Source organism: Ailuropoda melanoleuca, chromosome 12 (assembly GCF_002007445.2).
Source record: "Ailuropoda melanoleuca isolate Jingjing chromosome 12, ASM200744v2, whole genome shotgun sequence".
Taxonomy (NCBI): domain Eukaryota; kingdom Metazoa; phylum Chordata; class Mammalia; order Carnivora; family Ursidae; genus Ailuropoda; species Ailuropoda melanoleuca.
In genome coordinates this window covers 60,867,704-60,889,348 of record NC_048229.1, presented here as the reverse complement: position 1 = coordinate 60,889,348, position 21,645 = coordinate 60,867,704, and positions in this window count along the sequence as shown.

The following is a 21,645-nucleotide window of genomic DNA, read 5'->3' as shown; positions in this document are numbered from 1 at the left end:
CCATGCAATGAGACCATTGAACTAGATATTGAAGTTATAATGGTAAATAAGATTAAAAAAAAAAAGAAGAAGAAGAAGAATTCCCTGCTTTTGTGGAAAAGAAAAGTCATGTAACCCCCTCGTTTGGTAGACATTTTGGAGGAGCACAAGCAGAGAGAGCAATTTAAGCACCTTGCCACGATCCAGGCTAAGATGACAAGGCCTGATCCAGCAGTTCCCAAAATGAGGCATCCATACCACTAGGAGGCAGTGGGATAAGTTACAGGGTGCAGCAGAGGTTAAAAATAACACCATTTACATAATGAGTCTCCTTCTGATTACACAAAGTAGGTCTCACTTTGGAGATGGCTGGTCACACCTCTCTAAAACTTGCTGATCCCCATCTCAGCAGTCAGAGCTGACCTCCATGCAATGTCTTCCAGCTAGAATTATACAACTCTGTTAAAAAAAAAATTAATTACCTTAATATTATCTTCTCTTTTCTGTCCTGAGCTGGTTTTCCATTCCTAATTGGAACATAAGGTTTCTTTTTAAATAATGGATTTAAGTTTTTGAATTGAGATAAATGTATTAGGTAAACAATAGTTCACCCATTTCATGGGCTAGGAAAACATGAAAAAGGTGGTAGTCAGTGGCCAAAACTAGGTGTGCACTGGACAGCAGAGATTAAGGCACAGATTAATGTTTAGAATAAGCAGATGTTAGTGGTTTGTTTAGAAGGGAAAGAGCTACAAATGGTCAAGTGGTCAAATGATTCTGAGCCTCAGCTAAACTTCCAGTTCGTTCAAGGTATCTGAGGAGTGAACCACCTGATAAATGCTGGCAATGGCTGCAGGTGGGAAGCCCATTTGAGAAGTGTCTAATAAAGCTCAACTCCATTCTCTCTGTATTCAATTTCTTAACAAAGTCCATCTCTGCACAATTCTGTGCCGTGTTTGGGGGAGTTTTGTATAATCAATATTTCTCTCAAGGGTCTGAATAGGCATCACTATTTGTCCTCCCTATTCGAAATGATGGCGTTTGCTATATTATTCAACAAGGGTATCCTTGGAATATGGAAGGACTCCAGTGAGTTTAAAAAAAATGCACAAGTTAACTGGTTTTTAATCCCCCTAAAATGCAACTTTATGTCTAATAGAGAACATCATCATTTTATTTTGTTTTTTTCTGATAGCCCTCATCTTTTCTTTGTTGCTGGAGTGGGCTGGTGTATTTGGGGTCATTATTTGACTACACCAATGTCATTTACTAACAGTAGAGACTTAGGGGAAAGAGAGATATACATACACAAAACATAATCATCATGATTTTTAAGTTCCACAGGAAAATAGTATCTGTTCTGTATACTTCACAGAATTGTTTGGGAATATCTAACAAACTCACATAGAAAAATATTCCCAAGTAATTTTGGTGAAAATAAGCAAAAAAGGATTCTCTGTTACTCACTGTTTAATCTACAATATTTCAGGGTCACAAGACCCATAATAATTTATGATGAAATCCACAGTCATCCAACTGAAATGCTTTCTCCTTTGGACAGAATTTCCTTCCCCCAAGACAGCAAATCAAATCTTCTGTTGTGCTCCTATGTGTTTGTATACACCCAGAGTTTCTCAGCCTACACACACTGAGATTTGGAGCCAGACAATTCTTTATTGTAGGGGGCTGTTCTGGGCCTTATAGGGTGGTTAGCAGCACCCCTGCTCTGCACCCATTAGATGCTAGTAGGATGCTGGCTGTGACAACCAAAAATGCCTCCAGGCATTTGGCTGGTAGGTCAGAATAGTCTCTGGTTGAGAACCGCTGCTATAGAGTTATGTGTTCTCTCACTGTATTAAAGTTGTTTGTTTTTATGACTACATCAGTAGATTAGAAATAATCTATACGGCACTGAGCACTGAGGTCTATGTATAGTGGGTACTCATTTCTTTGGGATTTTCTAGACAACACTTACTATATAGATCGGTACAAATTCCTATTCATCTTGTCTGCATTTCAAGGAGATACCTAGTAAGGGACTGATGCATAAAAGTCTCAGACACATTTCCTCAGTGACCAATTAAAGATTGAACTCTTCAAAGGTAGCAGCACCTAAATAATTTTCAATTCAGCATTTCCGGTATCAAACACAGTGTAGGGCATGTAGGGGATTCCCAATGAATGTTTAAGGGATGAATCAATGAATGAACGGATAGAAGGATGAATCGAGAAAGACAATCTCACATTCACAGGTCAGACATTCTCACGTGTGTACATCTCTAATCTTCCCCTGGAGTTACTATGACTACAAACATCTGAGCTGCCAACTTTCTGCCTGCAACTCTAAACAAGATTCCAGGTGAGGAAGCGTCTTTGGCAGGAACCCAGCAGACCCAGCAGCAGCTCACAGGAGGAAATCTGCACAGACTTAAGTGAAAATCAGATTCATCCTAGCTGAACTAATCTGTGACTAGAAAAAAAAATCATTGCAAGTCACCATGGTTGGGTAGGGACATGAAGGACTGAGATCAGACGGTTTAATACAAGACAGTTTCACAGAGGCAGTGTTCAGAACAGGTATTAATGGTGCTGTTGCTTCTATAAAGCTATAGAACAAGTTCCCTTGTTGAATCAGGGGCAGAACATTTTAGATCTAAAGGGTATCTTGAGAGAGAGGAAACCATGTGGGTCACCACAAAGTTTCCTCTTTTCGTTCCTCTCTTACAGAGAAATCTGACACTTCTGAATTGACTTGGCTTCTGCTAGGAGCTTTATCACCCTCAGATTTGATTGGCCTTCTGGGAAAAAGAAGGGTCATAATCTCCTGGAGAGAAATTTTCTACCACCATCTATTTAGCATCAAGTCCTTATCTTCAGGGGCCATTTGATTTGGGATCCTGAGAGTTTCTGTCATCTCTCTGTTGAAGAAAGTTTTAATTTTGAGGCTTCCTCGTTCTCTACTCAACTAAATCATACTCAAAATTTGGGATGTTTCTTAAGCAAAATACTCTGAGAATCATTTCCTAAGGTCATAGCACCTCTTATGTTTGTCAAAATTATCTCTTCTCATGGCACCTTGATGGCTCAGTCGGTTGAGCGACCAGATTTTGATTTTGGCAAAGGGCATGATCTCAGGGTTCTGGGACTGAGCCCTGCAACGAGCTCTGCACTCAGCAGGGAGTCTGCTTGAGATTCTCTCTCTCCCTCTCCCTCTGCACCCCCAACTCCAGCACGTATACACACACTTTCTCTCTCAAAGATATATTTAAAAAAATATTTCCTATAATGATTTTATTTATTTTATGTTGTTATTTCTATTAGATTTATATAAATTGAGGGCAAGAATAGACTCTGAATAATAATAATAGTAATAATAATAATAGTAAAAATAATAAAGAAGGCAGAGAAGAAATTAAACATTTTGCTAAAGAGTACTGTAACCTAGTCAATGACTACAGCATTTTGAAAAAAAATTACAAGTAATTTTCAACACAAATTTTTTAAAGATTTTTTAATTTATTCATTTGAGAGAGAGGGAGAAAGAGAGCAAAAGCACAAGGAGGACAGTGGGGAGAGTCAGAGGGATAGGGAGAGGGAGAGGCAGACTCCCTGCTGAGCAGGGTGCCTGACGTGGGGCTTGATTCTGGACCCTGGGATCATGACCTGAGCCAAAGACATATTCTTAATTGACTGAGACACCCAGGCATCCCAATTTACAACACGAATTTATGAATCAGATCCAACTGTATATTTTTATGTCTTGAGTACCTCATATAGGCTCTGGCATAGTGATGATCACTAAGTACTGTTGCCATGAATTTATATAAAACGAAGTTGAAAAAGTAAGGTAAAGAACAGGACAAGGAGTACCACAGATTGAGGTTCAGTGTTTGCTAACGGACACTGGAATGAAAGTATGAAGACCTGAATTTGAACTTCAGCTTTGTATCTTGTTTGAGAATTTACTTAATTATCCAAGCCCCTACTTTCTATATTAATGATTGTAGATCATGAGATTCACAAAACACAATGGTTGAGATGATGTGGAATTCAGTAGCCCAGTCTCTCCTTCTGTTAATATTAATGTTATCAATTGTAAATATCATAATGAAAAAAATAAGGTTAAAGAGGCATTCAGATCAAAACTGGTTATTTATCTCCCTCCATGACCCTAATCCCGGATTCTACAGATTTTATTGGGATTAAGGGGAATTTATCACCACCACTCCAAAAAAAAAAAAAAAAAAGTCTAGTTATTCAGTCTAGTTATTATACAACATACTTAAATTCCAAGCCCATTTACTCAAATTAATGACACACATTTCATATTCAACATATTTGGACGGATAGCACACTGCACATAGTTAGCTAACATTTAGGGAGTTTATCAGAAATTCTCACCTTGAAATTCTTGGTATCTTAATTCAACTCCAAGATACCAATTTATATTTGTTTACATGGCCAAGATGGAGGATCATATGATTCTTCTGAGTGAATAGTCATGAGGAACATGTATTCTAAAATCCCACATGGTGCTTCCTTCACTAAACTGATAATTTAGAAAACTGCAACTCTATTTAATACTTTAATGTTAATGGGGTACTTTTGATGAGTTTTGATAGCTCCAAGTTCTAGAAACATATAAAACTTGGTAAGAACTACTGGAGGATATATTTACCATCAATAAACTATTGTAATTTATTTTATTTTTTTAAAAGATTTGATTTATTTATTTTAGAGAGACAGAGAAAGCAAGAGAGAGGATGAATGGGGAGGAGAGGGAGAAGCAGGCTCTCTGGTGAGCAGGGAGTCGGACTCAGGGGTTGCTCCCAGGACCCCAGGATCAAGAGTTCAGCAGAAAGCAGATGCTTAACTGACTGAGACCCAGGCGCCCACATTTAATATATTTTAATTTGTTTTCCAAAAGTACTGCTCAATGAGGTTCTATGATCAGTGATTACTTCCTCTGTGAAAAATTTCCCCAACAATTTGAGAACATTTTCACAATACTTTATACTAATAGAAGAAAACAACTCTGGTTAAAAGGTCTTACATAAGCCCCATTAGCAAGAGATCCGTGTATGACTTAAGGTTCTCTTCTTCCAGATACTGATCAGTTTCCTTTAAGTAAGTAGGCCCTTGATACGTCCAAGGAATAAGTTTGGATTCTGTATGAATACTCCAACTAACAAATACAACTCTAGCATATTCTTCCCATCATGAAACGATGTAAAATTGGATAAAAAAATTAGTGACCCTTCCATGTCTTTAATGATATTATCAATTTTAAAAAAGAAAGTCATACAAAAAGTTATTAAATTAAATATATAGGATAAAATTATAATTTCTTAAAACTGTAATTTTCTCTATAGCACAGTGGTATCTCATAAGGTCATGTAAGGGTGGGATGGAATAGTGCACTTAAATTGCTCATAATTGGTAAATTTTTTAAAATAATTAACATATACTGTTATAATAGTTTCATGTGTACAAATAGTGATTTAACAATTCTATATATTACTCAGTGCTCATCATGATAAGTGTACTCTTACCCCTTCACCTATTTCACCCATTCCCTCACCCACCTCCCTTCTGATTACCATCAATTTGTTCTCTATAGTGAAGAGTCTGGTGTTTTTTTTTTTTTGCCTCTTTTCTTCTTTGTTCATTTGTTTTGCTTCTTAAATTCTACAAATGAGTGAAATCATATGGTATTTGTCTTTGACTGACTTATTTCACTTAGCATTATACCCTCTCAATCCATCCATACTGTAGTAAATGGCAAGATTAAATTCTTTATTATGACTAATATCCCATATTCCATATATGTATGTATATGCATATATACATACGAATATACATATATACATGTGTATATACATATACATATATACATATACATACATCATACATATATATGCATGCATGTGTATTCTCATCTTCTTTACTCATTCATCTATCAGTGGGCAAATGCACACTTGGGCTGCTTCCATAATCTGACTATCGTAAATAATGCTGTTATAAACATAGGGGTGCATATATCTTTTCAAATTAGAGTTTTCATATTCTTTGGGGAAATACCCAACAGTATGATTACCGGATTATAGGTAGTTCTATTTTTAACCTTTTGAGGAACATCCATACTGTTTTCCACAGAGGCTGTACCAGTTTGCATTCCTACCAACAGTGCATGAGGGTTCCATTTTCTTCACAACCTTATCAACACTTACTATTTCTTGTGTTTTTGATTTTAGCCATTCTTACAGGTGTGACATAACATCTCATTGTGATTTTGATTTGTATTTCTCTGATGATGAGTGATGTTGATTACCTTCGCATGTGTCTGTTGGCCATCTGTATGCCTCCTTTGGAGAAATGTCTGTTCATGTGTTCTGCCCATTTTTAATTAGATTATTTGGGGGGGTTGGTGTTGAGTTGAATACGCTCCTTATGTATCTTGGATACTAACCCTTTATTGGATATATGTCATTTGCAAACAACTTCTCTCATTCAGTAGGTTGTCTTTTAGTTTTCTCAATTGTTTCCTTTGCCACACAGAAGCTTTTTATTTTGGTGCAGTCCCAATATTTTATTTTTGCTTTTGTTTATCTTGCCTTAGGAGACATATCCAAAAAATTGTTGCTACAGCCACCGTAAAAGAGATTATTGTCTGAGCTGTTTTCTAGGATTCTTATGGTCTCAGGTCTCACATTTAGGTTCTTAACATATTTTGAGTTTATTTTTGTGTATGGTGTAAGAAAGTGGTCCAGTTTCACTCTTTTGCATGTACCTGTCCAATTTTCCCAGCACCATTTACTGAAAAGACTGTTTCCCATTGCACAGTCTTGCCTCCTCTGTCAAAGATAAACTGACCATATAATCATGGGTCTATTTCTGGGCTAACTATCCTGTTCCATTGATTTATGTGTCTATTTTTATGCCAGTACCATACTGTTCTGATTACTACAGCATTGTAGTATATTTTGAAATCTGGGATTGTGATATTTCCAGTTTTGTTATTCTGATTCAGGATTGCTTTGGCTATTTGTGCTGTTTTGTGGTTCCATACAAATTTTAGGATTATTTGCTCTAGTTCTGTAAAAACGGCTGTTGGCATTTTGGTAGCAAATGCATTAAATCTGCATATTGCTTTGGGTAGTATGGGCATTTTAACAATATTTGAAATGACCATGGACTATCTTTCCAATCTATGAGCATGTAATATCTTTCCATTTGTACTGTCTTAAATTTCTTTCATCAATGTTTTATGGTTTTCAGAGTAAAGGTATTTTACCTCCTTGGTTATGTTTATTCCTAGGTATTTTATAATTTTTGGTGCAATTGTAAATGGGATTGTTTTCTTGATTTCTCTTTCTACTACTTCATTATTAGTGTATAGAAATGCGGTGGATTTCTCTATATTGATTTTGTGTCCTACAACCTTACTAAATTCATTTATCAGTTCTAGTAGATTTTTTTGCTAGAGTCATACTTGGTATGTATTAAATACTTAATAAATGTAAGCAATTGTTATTAACATGATCACTATTAATTCATTAATTCAAAAACATTTTTGAGCATTTGCAATATACAAAGCATTATTCCTGAAGCTGAAACATGGTGACCAGTAAGTCAAGCAAGATACCTGCTCTGTGAAGTTTGCTTTCTTGAGGGGAAGAATGATATTAACACATTAATAACCAATAATAAATAATATTTACTTATAATGTAAATAATATTTACAGTAGTAAATACAATAAATAAAGCAAGGTGATTGTTAGAGAAAAATGGAGAGAAAGGGTAGCTAGGCCAACATAGATTGGGTTGTCAGGGAAAGCCTGGCTAAAAGATAACATTTGGGCAGAAGTATGAATAGTACCAAGATTCCCTTCTGGAGAAGATCAGGAGGCAGGATATTCCAGGAAGAGAAGATACCAAGAAAAATTTCCCATAATGGGAACTACCTTTTGTTTTGTTTTGTTTTCTAGAATCAGTAAGAATGTCAGTGTGCCCTAAAGAATGACCAAGGAAAGAATTATGAAAGATTTGGGAAGATGAGCAGGGGCTCCACCAACTATTGACTTGTAGGGTATGGTAGGTGTTAATATGTTATAAAATGTATAAAGCTTACACAATTATATATTTATATTTATTTAAAGATGGCACTGGCTGCTGTGGAGAGAAAACACGGGGTGGGTAGAAAGAAGAATGGATGAGAAACAAGCTGGAGGCTATTATGCTATTTAAGAAATAGGGAAGGTTTGAAGTAATGATGAAACAAAGTTCACTTACAGGTTTTTGTTTCAGCAATTTCTATATAATGGCATTATTTGCCAAAATGGGGAAGACTACCAAAGAAATTAGCTTAAAAGATGGGGACAGAGATTAAAAGGTTTTATTTTGGCCATGCCAATGTTCAGGTGCTATCTAAGGAGAGATTTCACTTAGGTATCTGGATTAATAAATCTAGTAAAGTTTAGCACAGATGTTAGGGATAAAGATATGAATTTAGACTCACCAGTACTGAGTAGATATATGAAGGTATGAGGGCTGATAGAGCTGAAATGTTAATGATAATAAAGATGATTTGTAATAATAATAATAATAGTAATAGTAATATCATGACTTATCTTGAAAGACAAATTTATATCACCTCCCATAGTCTACATGCACAAAACCATTTTATGAGATAGATCCTAGGTTATTACTAGCTGAGTGTCACTAGCTAGTAATTCACTCTTGCCCACCATTCAATCAAATTATCATGTTTCTAAGGCCCGTCAAATAACTTTGTATATCTGTGGTTGCTTATGGATGCTTGATATTGCTAAATGCTTTATACTAAAGTGGATTTTCTCTACATTCAAAGATTTTCGACACTCATTCAAAGTCTATTTTGAAAAAAAAAATACCATGGATCCTCAAAATACCAAAACTGTTCATTAAAGTAAACTTAAAAACATCACATGCTCTTAAATTTACTATGTATGACACATTATCAAAATGAATTATCATTCATTCAAAACACACATACATACACACACAAACTATGAACAGAGGTCACTGACTTAGGAAGGACCTGGAGGTGACTTCCCCTAACACAGCAGCCCTTTCCATAGTATTTAGAAGGGACTGTTTCATCTGGTGGGGGGTGGGGTGGTACTAATTAATAGAATATCCTTGATCCTATCTCCAAAGATTCTTGCTTAGGATTTCTGAGGGGAACCATTTTAAATAAGGGTTTAATGTTTTCCCCTTAGTAGTGGTGCTTCCAGGATCACACTCTGAGATCGTTACCTTATTCTCACAAGAAGGTCACTGGACTGAACATTTCCTAGGATGCAGTTCCAAATGATAAAGTTTTGAAACATTTTTCCATATGGACACGATCTTGAACCTTACCAAATATAATAGACCATGTAGAACACTGTCCAGATCTCCCTTTGAGACAGAGGACTTATTCCTTAGCAACTGGCACTGCTGTCAGTGGACAACCCTCAGCTGGTAAGCACATTGGGGGGAGTTGCCTCAGATGAAGACAGTTGTGTCAAGATTACATTCTTACCCCAAATAGGGTTGGGGAGAGCAGCCTGCATCAAGTGACTTTGCCATGCAGGAACATAAAAATCATCCCCCACCGCAGTTTATTTAGGACGATGTTAAAGGGAACACTCACTTTTAATTAAAAGACCTGCACATAGATCTCCACCTCAGTATCTATTTCTCGGAACTCAAATTAATACAGAAGTTAACTAACAAACAGTCACTGTTCTTTTTAGTTGAAAGCAACTCATTATCTCAAATACCATAAAGCACAGGAAGTCAGAGTGGGAGTTTTAACTATGTCCTACAGAAAGTTGAGCATTTAAGGCTCAGGGACTGAATTCTACCACCAATGCTCCATGGCAAGCCCAGTTCTGTGAGAAAGGGATCTCAGATCTCACGAACTGCACATGGACCAGAATTAGATGACAGTATGAGTCAGTGCAGGGGGCTTAGACTTGACCACCAATGCTCCATGGCAAGCCCAGTTCTGTGAGAAAGGGATCTCAGATCTCACGAACTGCACATGGACCAGAATCAGATGACAGTATGAGTCAGTGCAGGGGGCTCAGACTTGGCACTTCTTAACGTGAAGTTTGTACTGATCTCCCTCCTGCCACTTCATGCATAGATGGGCCTGTTAGATTTAAGGGTGTGGGATCAAGCAGACAAAAGTGGCTGTTGTAAAATTACCCAGTGCCCTTGATCTGTAAGATTGTCAGAATAGAAGTGTGTAGGGTTTATTAGCTCCGAGAACAGGTTAATATCAGGGATATGGTTGTTTTTAATTTGAAAGAGTTCCTGTCCACCTCTACCCTTCTATTCTAAGGGTTGAAATTCCACTATTTGAAATTTAAGACAGGAAGAAGGGATAAAAGTCTAAAGCCATTAGAAGTTAACAGTAACATGAAGTGAGTCTGTTCTCAGACACAGTAGGGTATACCATAATAAAAGCTATGTTTCCTGATCAATGTAGAGAGAGCTCCAAATCCCAGGGTGCATCCAAATGCTCGTGCTTTGGAAAGGTTCCATCCACATCTGGCCCACCTCCGCCCCATCTTCTTGACTTACAAAAGGGAATGGACATTATTCCCCTCTTTCAACTTTCCACTTTGTTGTCCAATGAAAACTGTAGCAAAGGGAGCCAAATAACTACAATAGATGGTAGGAAGTAAGACAGTGCAAAGGAGCAAGAGAGAATGATTGGTGAGAACTGGTTCTTTTACCTGGTATAAATCAGTAAAAACATCATGGAGGAATAGCTTTTGACCCAGGCTTTAATGGATATGTGATCATTGCACATTCAAAGATACACCGAGATTTTCATTTGCTTTCTAAAGAAGATGCAATAAACCATAATTGTGCTACAGTTTTTAGTACCCCCAATATGCTAGATATATTGTTTGCTGTTATGAATGCATTAGAGAACCAGTTTAATAAAATTCCTGTCCTCAAGGTGCTTATATCACAGTGGAATGTAATACTAAATTACTAACTAGAGAACACTCAATAATAATTAAAACCAGAATACGGATATGAACTATTTCTTTGATTTCTAAAGCTTGATGGCATTAAAATGGATTATTTCAGTTCTATTTGACATTCTATGTTTGAAATAAATTTACTTGGACTCCCTGAGAAAAATGAGACAGATTTGGGTTCAGTGTTCGGGGCAGCAGAATGTTCTCCTTCTTTGTTGACCTTATGGAACAGAAACGTAGAAGATGAGGCATAAGATGGACTGCAATACCATCTCAGCAAAGAATTGAGTCAACATCATGAGGAGGTCTAGACCTTGGATATCCCTTCAGAGTTGTTGAATCCATATTGAACATTAGGGGTGCTAATTTGACTAGTCTTTAGATTGGGACTGTTACCAAGCAAGGGATATAACTCTGGGGAAGGCGATTGCATTGTGTTTGGGAAATTTTGAAGAGAGACTCAACTTTGAAATGCCAACTGGTAACACTCTCAGTAGCCGGAAGAATGAATGCCTCAATCCTGAAGGGGCATCAGGACAACACACCACAGCCTCTGTTGTAGTTTCCAGTGCAACTGCTTTTCCCCGTTACCAAAAACCATATTTCTGATTGTGCTCAAGACTTTCCATAAAGTATGAGTTTGGAAAAAGTATTTTGTGTTTCCCCAAAATTTGTATGTTGAAGTCTCAAGCCCTGATGTAACTGTTTTTGGAGACTGAATGCAGGCATAAGGCTGGGGCCCTAATCAGATAGGGCTGGAGTCCTAGAGACACCAGGGGTCCATATGCACAGAGAAAAGGTCATGTGAGGACACAGTGAGAAACCAAACCTGCCAACACCTTGATCTTGGACTTCTAGCCTCCAGAAATGTGAGAAAGTAAATATCTGTTGTTTAAGCCGTCCAGTTTGTAGTACTTTGTTATGGAAACCCTAGCAGATGAAGACAAGAAGCAAGAAGATGAACTAAGTATTCTCACATATCAGAAAGGTGCAGACTCAATCTTCAACACAAGGCCTAGAGTTTTAGATTTAGATTTCTGATCTGGTATCTGGACAATCTAGGGATACAGCACTTTTTTCAGTTATATTACAGTTCATTTAAAAATCTCCATGTAATGAAGATTATTAAAAGGTTTGATTCCAAATGCAATGTCATATTGTGGTTTATATAGTTACTCTATCTGAATGAATGTTTATATATCTATATAACCAAAATATATACCTTTTCATTATTAAATATCATATGGGTATATGTGTGTGTTAGTGTGTGTTTGTATTTATACATGCAAATATAAACACATAAATATGGTTTATACCTTTACACCAGATAAAATTAACATTCATATTCATTTATTGTACATGTTTAAGACATGTTGTGTCTACTAGCAAATTTGAATGAAACATGTAAAAAGCTTTTGTCCAGAGATCTGTGATCTAGCTGAAGGGAAAAGAACCATAATATTTTCCATGGTGGAGATGCTGGAAGCTGCCAGTTTGGTTTCTAACTTGATCACCTAGAAACTATGCTCTTCTCTGAAGACAGGTGATTCTTCTCAAATGCAAATTTATTCATGTTACTTTCTTACTCAAGTCTATTCCCATTGCCTTCAACAGAATGTCCAAGAATGGTGAAAAGGCCTTTCTTGAGCTACCTCTGCCCATGTCACAAGCCCATTGCACATAGCTTAATATCTCTATATGCTCCAGCCCTGCTGAAATACTTTTCCTACAAAGACTTGTATTGCCTTCTTGTGCCTGTGTCCAGGTAGACCTGCCCCCTCTTGCTTCCCATATGGTGAACTCTCACTCTGACCCACCCTCCCCAGGAACGGCTATGTAGCCATTGTACAATGGTCCTATTCTTAGAGGCCTTGTCGTAACACTCCACTGTCACACTGATGCCTCTTACCCTTTCTGCCCTGCAATGGTCCAGTTTGCTTGTCCCTTCCCTCATTGGTCTGTGAGCACCATAGAAACAGTGAGGAGACCTTTATCTCACCATCCTCAGGGACTTCACTGAGCTTTTCACCCAGTAGGTTCACAATGCAGGCTCAATGATTTGAACTAAAGGATGAATAGAAAAGTACATATATATTTTTTACCAGGAAGAAATAAATGTTTTGTCATATTATTTTCAAAATATAACTACTGAATTCAAGATGAATAACTTTTTTTTTTTAAATGATAAAGTATGCCCTCTTTTTCTTTGAATGTTCACATTTAACACTGCATTGCATTTTAGTAAAGATTTAAGCAGCTACATAGTCACTAGGGGTCACTCTTACAATTTTAAATCTTGTGAACCTGTGTAGGTTATTTTCCTTAGAACAATTTAATCTTAACTCTTCTCTCAGTGATATATATAAAGGTTTTAATGATGATACCTGAATTTAGCTAAATAAATTACCTAAATGCTATGTTTACCTTCTTGGTTATTAAATATCATCAGGATGGTTTTCTTGTATGTGTTTAAGAGAAGTTGGAAGGTAAGTGAAAACCCCAGAGTCAAAGCACATATTAATGGAAAACAAAATATTTCATCAATTATATTCTCACCAGAAAATTTCACCTTATTGTAGTTACAGCAATTGTTACAGGTTTTTTAAAAGGCTATGGAAAGCCTTGTTCCTATAAAATGCAGATGATCTTCCTGTGACTCCACAGCAAAATTACCTGCGGAAATACAGGCACAACACTTGGCTCTTCAAACCACCAAGTGTCATCTCAGCAGGGTTCTTAATCACACACAGGCTGAAAGGAAACCAACAGACATTTGCACATGACAGGGGAGCAGCAAAAAGAGAAACAAATCTCTTTTTAACTGTTCTGTGATCATCTCTATTCTTGCACCTACTCCCAAACCTTCTAAGTAATTAGTGCATAGCAATCAATCATGGCTTTTCAGGTAGTCACCAACTCAGGTGTCTGATGTTTGATTTTGCATCTCCCAGGAGCAAGGATTTAAGAAATCAGAAAGGACTAGGAAGGGCAGGGAGCTGGGCAAAATAGACAGAGGGCTATGGACAAGGTGAGTTACCCCTTCACCAGGCATCTGTACTCAGAAGACTAGGAGCCTGGGGCATATTCTAAGTAGGAATAAGCCAGGGTGATGAAAGAACATTTGCTTTAAAAAAATAAGTTGGAGGAAGTAGAAGATAGAGAACAATGACCATATGCTTTAAAGTCAGATTACAAGGTGAAATCTTAGCTATTCAAAAGCAGTAGGTCTTAAGGGAGTTGTAAGCTTCAATTTTCCCATTTGTGTGGTGGGAGCATAATAAGAACAGCAGTTATCTGGATAGAGATATATGCATACAAACATGCATATACACATATATGAACACACACACATATACACACATGTGCGTACACCCACACTCCCTTCTCTAATTCTACATGCTTTGCCAAAAATCGATGTTCATAAAGCTTCACTTCCCTATTATGCTAGCTGAAGAAAGCATATCTCCCTAATCAAAAATCAGGAAATATTGACCTAATATACAACAAGGGGACGAGATAGAAGAAATTGGATCTGTCCCTGAGAACCCAGCGTTGTTAGTTGCCATAATAATATGGCTAAACTTGATTTCCACTCATTCAATCTCTTTGAAAGGCATCATAAACCATTTATTGATTTTTCTAAAAGGAGAAATAAGGAAAAAAAAATGTACCAGTTAAATATAAAGCCGGGCCATCCAATTTCAATTACAAACTTGGGCATTGGGCCTGCCAGACTCTCAATGGGCTCAGCTGTAATTAACATAAAAAAAGAAAATAAAGAAAATGCCCCAAACATCCACATGTTAGAGGGCTCTTAATTCAAGGGCAAGGGGAAAGCTCAAGAGCTTTATTAAGTTAGTACACAGAAGATGGACATTGCAGATCCTAATGCTTGGCTCTGCTGACTCTACCCCATGCAAGGGTTAACCTCACATTCAGCCATGTGGTTCCCACAGTCTCAGCTTACAGACCCTGGGAAGGGAACTATAATGAAAGCCAGGAGGCACAGGCAGGGCTATTTAAAGAATTTAGTGGCCAGCACTGAGAATGAAACCCCATGAGCAGCTTCGGAGAGATCTGTAGGGAAATCTGCCGATTCTACCTCTAAGGTATTTGCTTAAGAAGTGAGAAAACTCACTAATGCTGTTAATATTTAAGTTTCAAAGAGATACATATTCTATTTGGACAGTAATGTATCTTTATAAGAGCTCCAGGATTTTCCACAAAAGATGCTGCCATTTTGGAAACAAATGTCACAGTGCTTCTGGGGGCAGGGAGATGTATAGCTTTGCGGTGCAGAGCAGGACTTTGTAGGCACAGAGATCTGACATTGATTACTTTACTTAAGCTCTCTAAGACAACTTTCCTATTATCTGAGGTGGTATAATAGTACCCACTTCTCACAAGTTTAGTAAAGATGAAAAATGAACCCAAATGATAATGGCCTTAAATAAGTTAGCATAGTGCATAATAAATACCTAAGAAATAAGTAGTAACTGCTGTAAGTTATTAGCCTCACCATCATCAACATCATAGAACTTAAAAAAAAAAAATTTTCCCCACTGTTGTTAATTTATTTTGTGAGGGGTGACAGGGATTGATCTTTCTACTCTGCTTGCAATTCTAGTAGTTGCCATTGTCAGCAAGACAAAGGCGATACTATGTCTGGCTTTATTTATTTATTTATTTATTTATTTATTTTTGCACTCATTAAAAGTGTTTGCCAGGGGTGCCTGGGTGGCTCAGTCGATTGAGCATCTGACTCCTGATTTGGGTCAGGTCATGATCTCAGGATCCTGGGATCGAGCTCTGCATTGGGCTCCCCACTCAGTGGGGATTTTTTCTCTCTCTCTCTTTGCCCCTCCCCCTGCTTCTGCATTCTCTCTCTATCACTAAAATAAATAAATTAATCCTTTTTTTTTAAGAGCTGTAAACCAAAATTTCTCAATCCACAAGGATGCTATGTGCATGTGACTGCCCTGTGTCAAGAAAACTGTTGTCTCTAGAGGCAGAGAGATGGGTAAGATGACCTCTAAAATTCCTTAGAAATGAATTATCTAACTTCCCACCCATTTGGATTTTCTCAAGGGACGCTCACTTACACTCTGCAGAAGGATCTCTGATTGGATGGACAGAGTATGCCTATAGTTGGTGCCAAAAAAGGAAGTGTCTTCCGATAAAACAATAGAAAAACACAAATAGGGTAATTTCTTTATCCCTAATTTTTATTCTTGAATTGGTGCAGGATAACGTCATGAACAAATGGTGTTGATTATTCATCATTTAGAGAGCATATGGATTGACCTGCACTTGCTCCAAATGTGCATCCCCTCTGTTAATTCCTAGTCTCCTCTTGCACAATGACAGAGCTTCACGTATCTGCAAATATCCTACAGATTTTGGTTAAAATGCAAACTCCTTAAACATAAGTATTACATTTTTTGTTGAAAAAATCTTAATAAAGAGTCTCATTATAGCATCTAAGGGCAAAACTCCACCCCAATAAGACAGAGTATTCCAGAATGAGGAAGGAAGTATTTGAAAGGAAAATATGAGCTCCCAGGATTGACTTTTCCCAGTTTGTTATTGATTTGAATATCCATCTATGCTTTTTACCCACTGATTATTCTGAAAGATCAATCATTTATCATGATACATGTTAGAGATGTTGGGGATATAATGTGTGATAAGACTTGGTCCCTAAATTCAAGAAATTCCTAGTTCAGAGGAGGAGATATAGTCCAGTGGTTATTTTCATAACTCTATGATGATGTTATAGAGATGCCTACAGTAAATATAACAGAGGCACCAAACATTTGAGTGATAATCCCCTCGTTGTGATTGGGAAGGCACTGATTAGATGGTACATTGAATCTTTTAGTTGAATTTTGAAGGGTAAACAGTTGTTCACCAGAAGGGTAATTTTGCACTTGGCTGAAGCTGGCTCAAGTTTATTAAAGTTATTATCAGAACAATAAAATGTACCTGCATTGATTTTCACATTGTAGTTTTGATCTTTTTACTATTCTGATATTTGGAAATAAATCAGGATAATGCAATCCTATAAATGGCACAATATTGTTAAAGCTGAAATATAATCATTAATGTTATATAGATCTAACTATGTGCTACTTTGTATCAAATGTTCTATATACATCTCATTTAATCTGGACCAAGACAATGTGAAGAAGCATTCCCACTCTCAGATGAGAAAATTAAGGCTCAGATAGGATACACAGATTTCCCAAAGGCATATCAGATTAAAACTCAAAATCATGGCTTTCTGATTCTGGAATCTATGATCCTAATGATTACCAAATATTTTCACTTTTCCATATTATCCAGTGCATTACTATTTAAAGCATGGACCACTAACCATCTGTATCAGCATTACCTAAGAACGTCAGAAATGAAGGTTCTCATGACCCACTCCAGATCTCCTGAATAAGAATCTACATTTAACCAAGACCTCAGGTATTTTATACACATAATGATGTTGTGAAACATTGGTTTTGTTTGATCCTCTCCACTAGAAATCCCATACAAATGATTATTCATCTCCTGCATAGAGGGTCAGGGAACTATTTCATTTGCCAGTTTCAGTTGTTCATTTGCTAATGAAACTTGTTTCCCTGATATGCAATAACATTATGCCCTCCCTGTACTGAATGTTCCTCCTTTCTGGAACATTGGGGCATGCATCCCCTTGCTCTTTCATGTGTCAACACATCATATGTGAGCCCAAATTTGAATATATGGAACTCTTTTTATGCTTCACTTTCATCTAATTATTCCAATTTGCTTAACTATTACATTAATATGCCATGTCTACCCTTCATCTTTCTGGTCTCTCATTTATGGGCCAATTGTAGCTCAACAATGTTCCTCTTAAAACTGAATCCTATGAAATAGAACAGGGAATGCAGATATGCTCTTCCTGAGGGATAATACAGTTACACAATCATTCTCTGTGATCTGAATACGCTGGGGCTATTATTAATCAAATAACACCAAACATCTACAGCATCTCATTAAGCCAATTATAAGCTCAAACGCCAGAAGCTATTCCCAGATACCAAAATAGGTCATCCCTATGCTCTCTCTATCCATGCTCAGATTTGCAGAAGTGGTCCCCACATACACACCAGAGTATAAGAAATCATATATATGAAATTCCCTTTCTCTTGAAAAGTCTTCAGTAATTTTCTTCTCTGGAGTCTTCAGACATTTTGAGTATTCACTGAGTAATCAGGAACCTTCACTGTGAATTGTTCAGGCAGTATTAGCAATAACAATTTACCCTTCATTTATCCTTCAAAAAATTCAATGATTATCTAGGCTCTGGGGGAGCAAAGATGAATAAGTAGGAGTCCTTGCTTTATAGTAGGTCACAGACTAGAGAGAGAGAAATAGGTAAGTTAAAGTGTGATTACAATGAAAGCATGAGCACAGCTCTATGGGGAACAGGGAGGAATAAATGATTGATTGCCTCAGGGATGAGAATAGAACTTCACAGAGAAATGGTTTTTGAGCTGTCTTATAAGGATGGTTTTGCTAGTCATAAAAGTCAATGATTTTGCTAGTCACAGAAGACAAAAAGTCGTTCCTGGTAGAGGACCACATTGTGCATAGTCAAAGAGAACCGTGTGATAGTGTTCAGAGAATGGTAAAGAATTTAGTAACTTGGATTCCTTTCTGGAGGGAAGACACAAGATAATCTGTCACAGACTTATATTTTAAGAAGGCCATGCACATTGAACCAGAGAATGAGACCTTAACCCTTTGAATACTGTGGAGTCATGCAAGGTTCTTCTTACAGAGAACCTGTTGTAATCTGATGCTTTATTAGAAGTTGGACACTGCAGGTAAGCTAGACAACAGATCTGAATGGCGAGAGAAGCTGAGGATCAAAAGGCCTCCTAGAAGGCTCATACAAGACTGGACTTGTCACAAATTCTGTCTGACAAATGTGTGTACAATGTATCACCTGGATATAAAGGGCCAAAGCACATTAACCATACTAAAAACTAGCACAGCTGTTTGACTCCTAAACAAAACAAATGCTTAAAGCTCTTAGAAATTGTGAGAGAATTAATTTCAGTTCCCCAGTGGTACGGGAACATCCTCAAGCACATTTTCTACTGAGCCTTTTACTGGATGAACAAAACAGAAAGCCTGCGTACATATTGTTAATGAAATGTAAAAATATCCTACCCATTCAGAAGAAATCTGTATGGTAAATCTGAGGAAGGAGGAAAATAGCTTTGAGAATAAACACTAAATGAAAGAAAAGTCAGGTCACATCCAGAAGGAAATAAAAACATGCAAACTCCTGTGTAGTCTAACCAAGAAATCACTTAACCAGTAGGGAGAAAAAGTTTATAAACCCAGCAACCTCCCTGGGGTTTTTGAGGATGCTAATGCAATCCAAATGACTTTACCATTTCAAAGCATGTTCCCACCTGGTGTCTCATTTAATCTACACCACACCTCCAACAGGTGTATCCAGATTGTCTATATCTAACAGATAAGGAAAAATTAGGTTCTAAGAGTTGAATTAACTGATTTAATCCTCAAGTTTCTTTGTGTTCCAGCAAAGATCAATTGAAACTGCTCTTGTGGTGCCTGTGTGGCACAGTCAGTTAAGTGTCTGACTGTTGCTTTTGGCTCAGGTAGTGATCTCAGGATCGTGAGCTTGAGCCCCCATGTTAGGCTCAGCACTCAGCATGGACAGGGCTTGAGATTCTTTCTCTTTCTTTGTCCCTCCTGTTCATGCTCTCTCTCTCCCTCAAATAAAGAAATAAATCTTAAAACAAAACTTCTCTTTCCTTGAACCACAGAAATTGCCATTTTCTATGTTAAAATGTTTCAATATTGGCAACTTTGTATGATTCCACCTACTAGATCCCAAAGTACAACGCTCTAAAATTTTTTAATCAACAATATTCAACTTTATACCGTTTCCATGGTTACAAAAGTAAATTGATTAACAATGTCGAGTGGTAGAACCAAGTTGGGGTATCTGACCAGGGAACTTCGCAAGGATGTGCCTGATTCAGATCCTCAAATGAGGAGTTTTGCTGGCCCTAGAGCCTGTTTCACCCATGCCCAGGCAAAAAACTGAATCACCACCACTGTGGAAAGTGTCTTCCCACCCCATGTGACCAGAGGACTGATAACAACTCCTAGAAGCTGTGCAGCCCAGTGGTGCTAGAGCCTAGAGAAGGGCATGTAGAGCCCATAGTTTGCAAAACAAAGCTAGTGCCCCTGTTCAGCCAGGAAACTTGGGGTATGGGTCAGCTTGAGTTAAGACAAAGGACAAAGAGATTTACTGGTTTTAGAGCTGCTTCTTCCACTATGCCTGGGCAGGGAATCTAATTCATAGCCCCACTCATGGCTAATACAGCCTTCAGCTTTTGTGATCAGGGAATCTAACTGGAGCACACAGGAAGTTTGCACAGCCCATTCAATAGGCCTATGTACAATGGCACTGGAACAGAGGGCAGAACCCATGGCTCCCCAATTGGCAGAACAAAACCAGTAGCCTCACCAGACCAGGGAATTCAGTGCACACTCTGGCCTGATTTTGGTCCCCAAACAATGAGCTGTATAGGCTCTGGGTTCCATCTTACCACCCTGTTAATTCATAACCCCAACTACTACTGAATATAGTGCCCAGTCTATGTAGTAAACCTGACCAGAGACTTCAGACAACCATGGAGTCCATTATGCAGCCTCACTTGGGTAGGGAACCAAGCTAGCAGTCCTATTTAACTGTTCTCAGCCAGTAGCCAGCCCCCACCCACCTAATCCCTGTCCTCAGAGCTCAGGCAGTTCTCTTGCCCCCAAATAGACTGTAATAGCAGGCCCTATCCACCCAACAACATTATCAGCTGACACATCCAGGAACCCAAAGTGAGCTGACTGGTGAAGCGTATCTGTCAAAGCAAACCTATAACTCTTGGAAGAGGAGCCCAATTACTCAAATGCACAGATACCAACATAAACAATCAAGGAAAAGAAAATCAGGTATATATGATACCACCAAAGGAAACTGACAAAACTCTAATAACTGACTTAAGGAAATAAAAGTTATGAACTGTCGGACAATTCAGAATTGCCCTCTTAAGGAAGTTTAGTGAACTACAAGAAAACACAGACAACTAAACACAATCAGGAAAACAATGCATGAACAAAAAAGGAAGTTTGACAAGGAAATAGCAACCATCAAAACAAACAAAATCCAGAAACCCTAGAGCTGAAAATGCAATAGTTGAACTGAAGAATTAAATAGAGAGTTTCAAAAGTAGACTCAACCATGCAGAAGAAAGAATCAGTGACTTGGAGGAAAGGAAATTGGAGATTACCCCATCAGAGTAGAAGAAAACATAGGAAGAAAGCTTGTTGACATAGGTCTTGGTAATGATTTTTGGATGTGACACCTAAAGTACAAGCAACAAAATAAAACAAACAAACAAACAAATAGGTGGGACTACATCAAACTAAAAATCTGCACAGCAAAAGAAATGATCAACAAAGTGAAAAGAAAACCTACAGAATGGGGGAAAAATTTGCAAACCACGCTTCTAAGGGGTTAATATCCCAAATATATAATAAACTCACACAACAGCAAAATATCAAA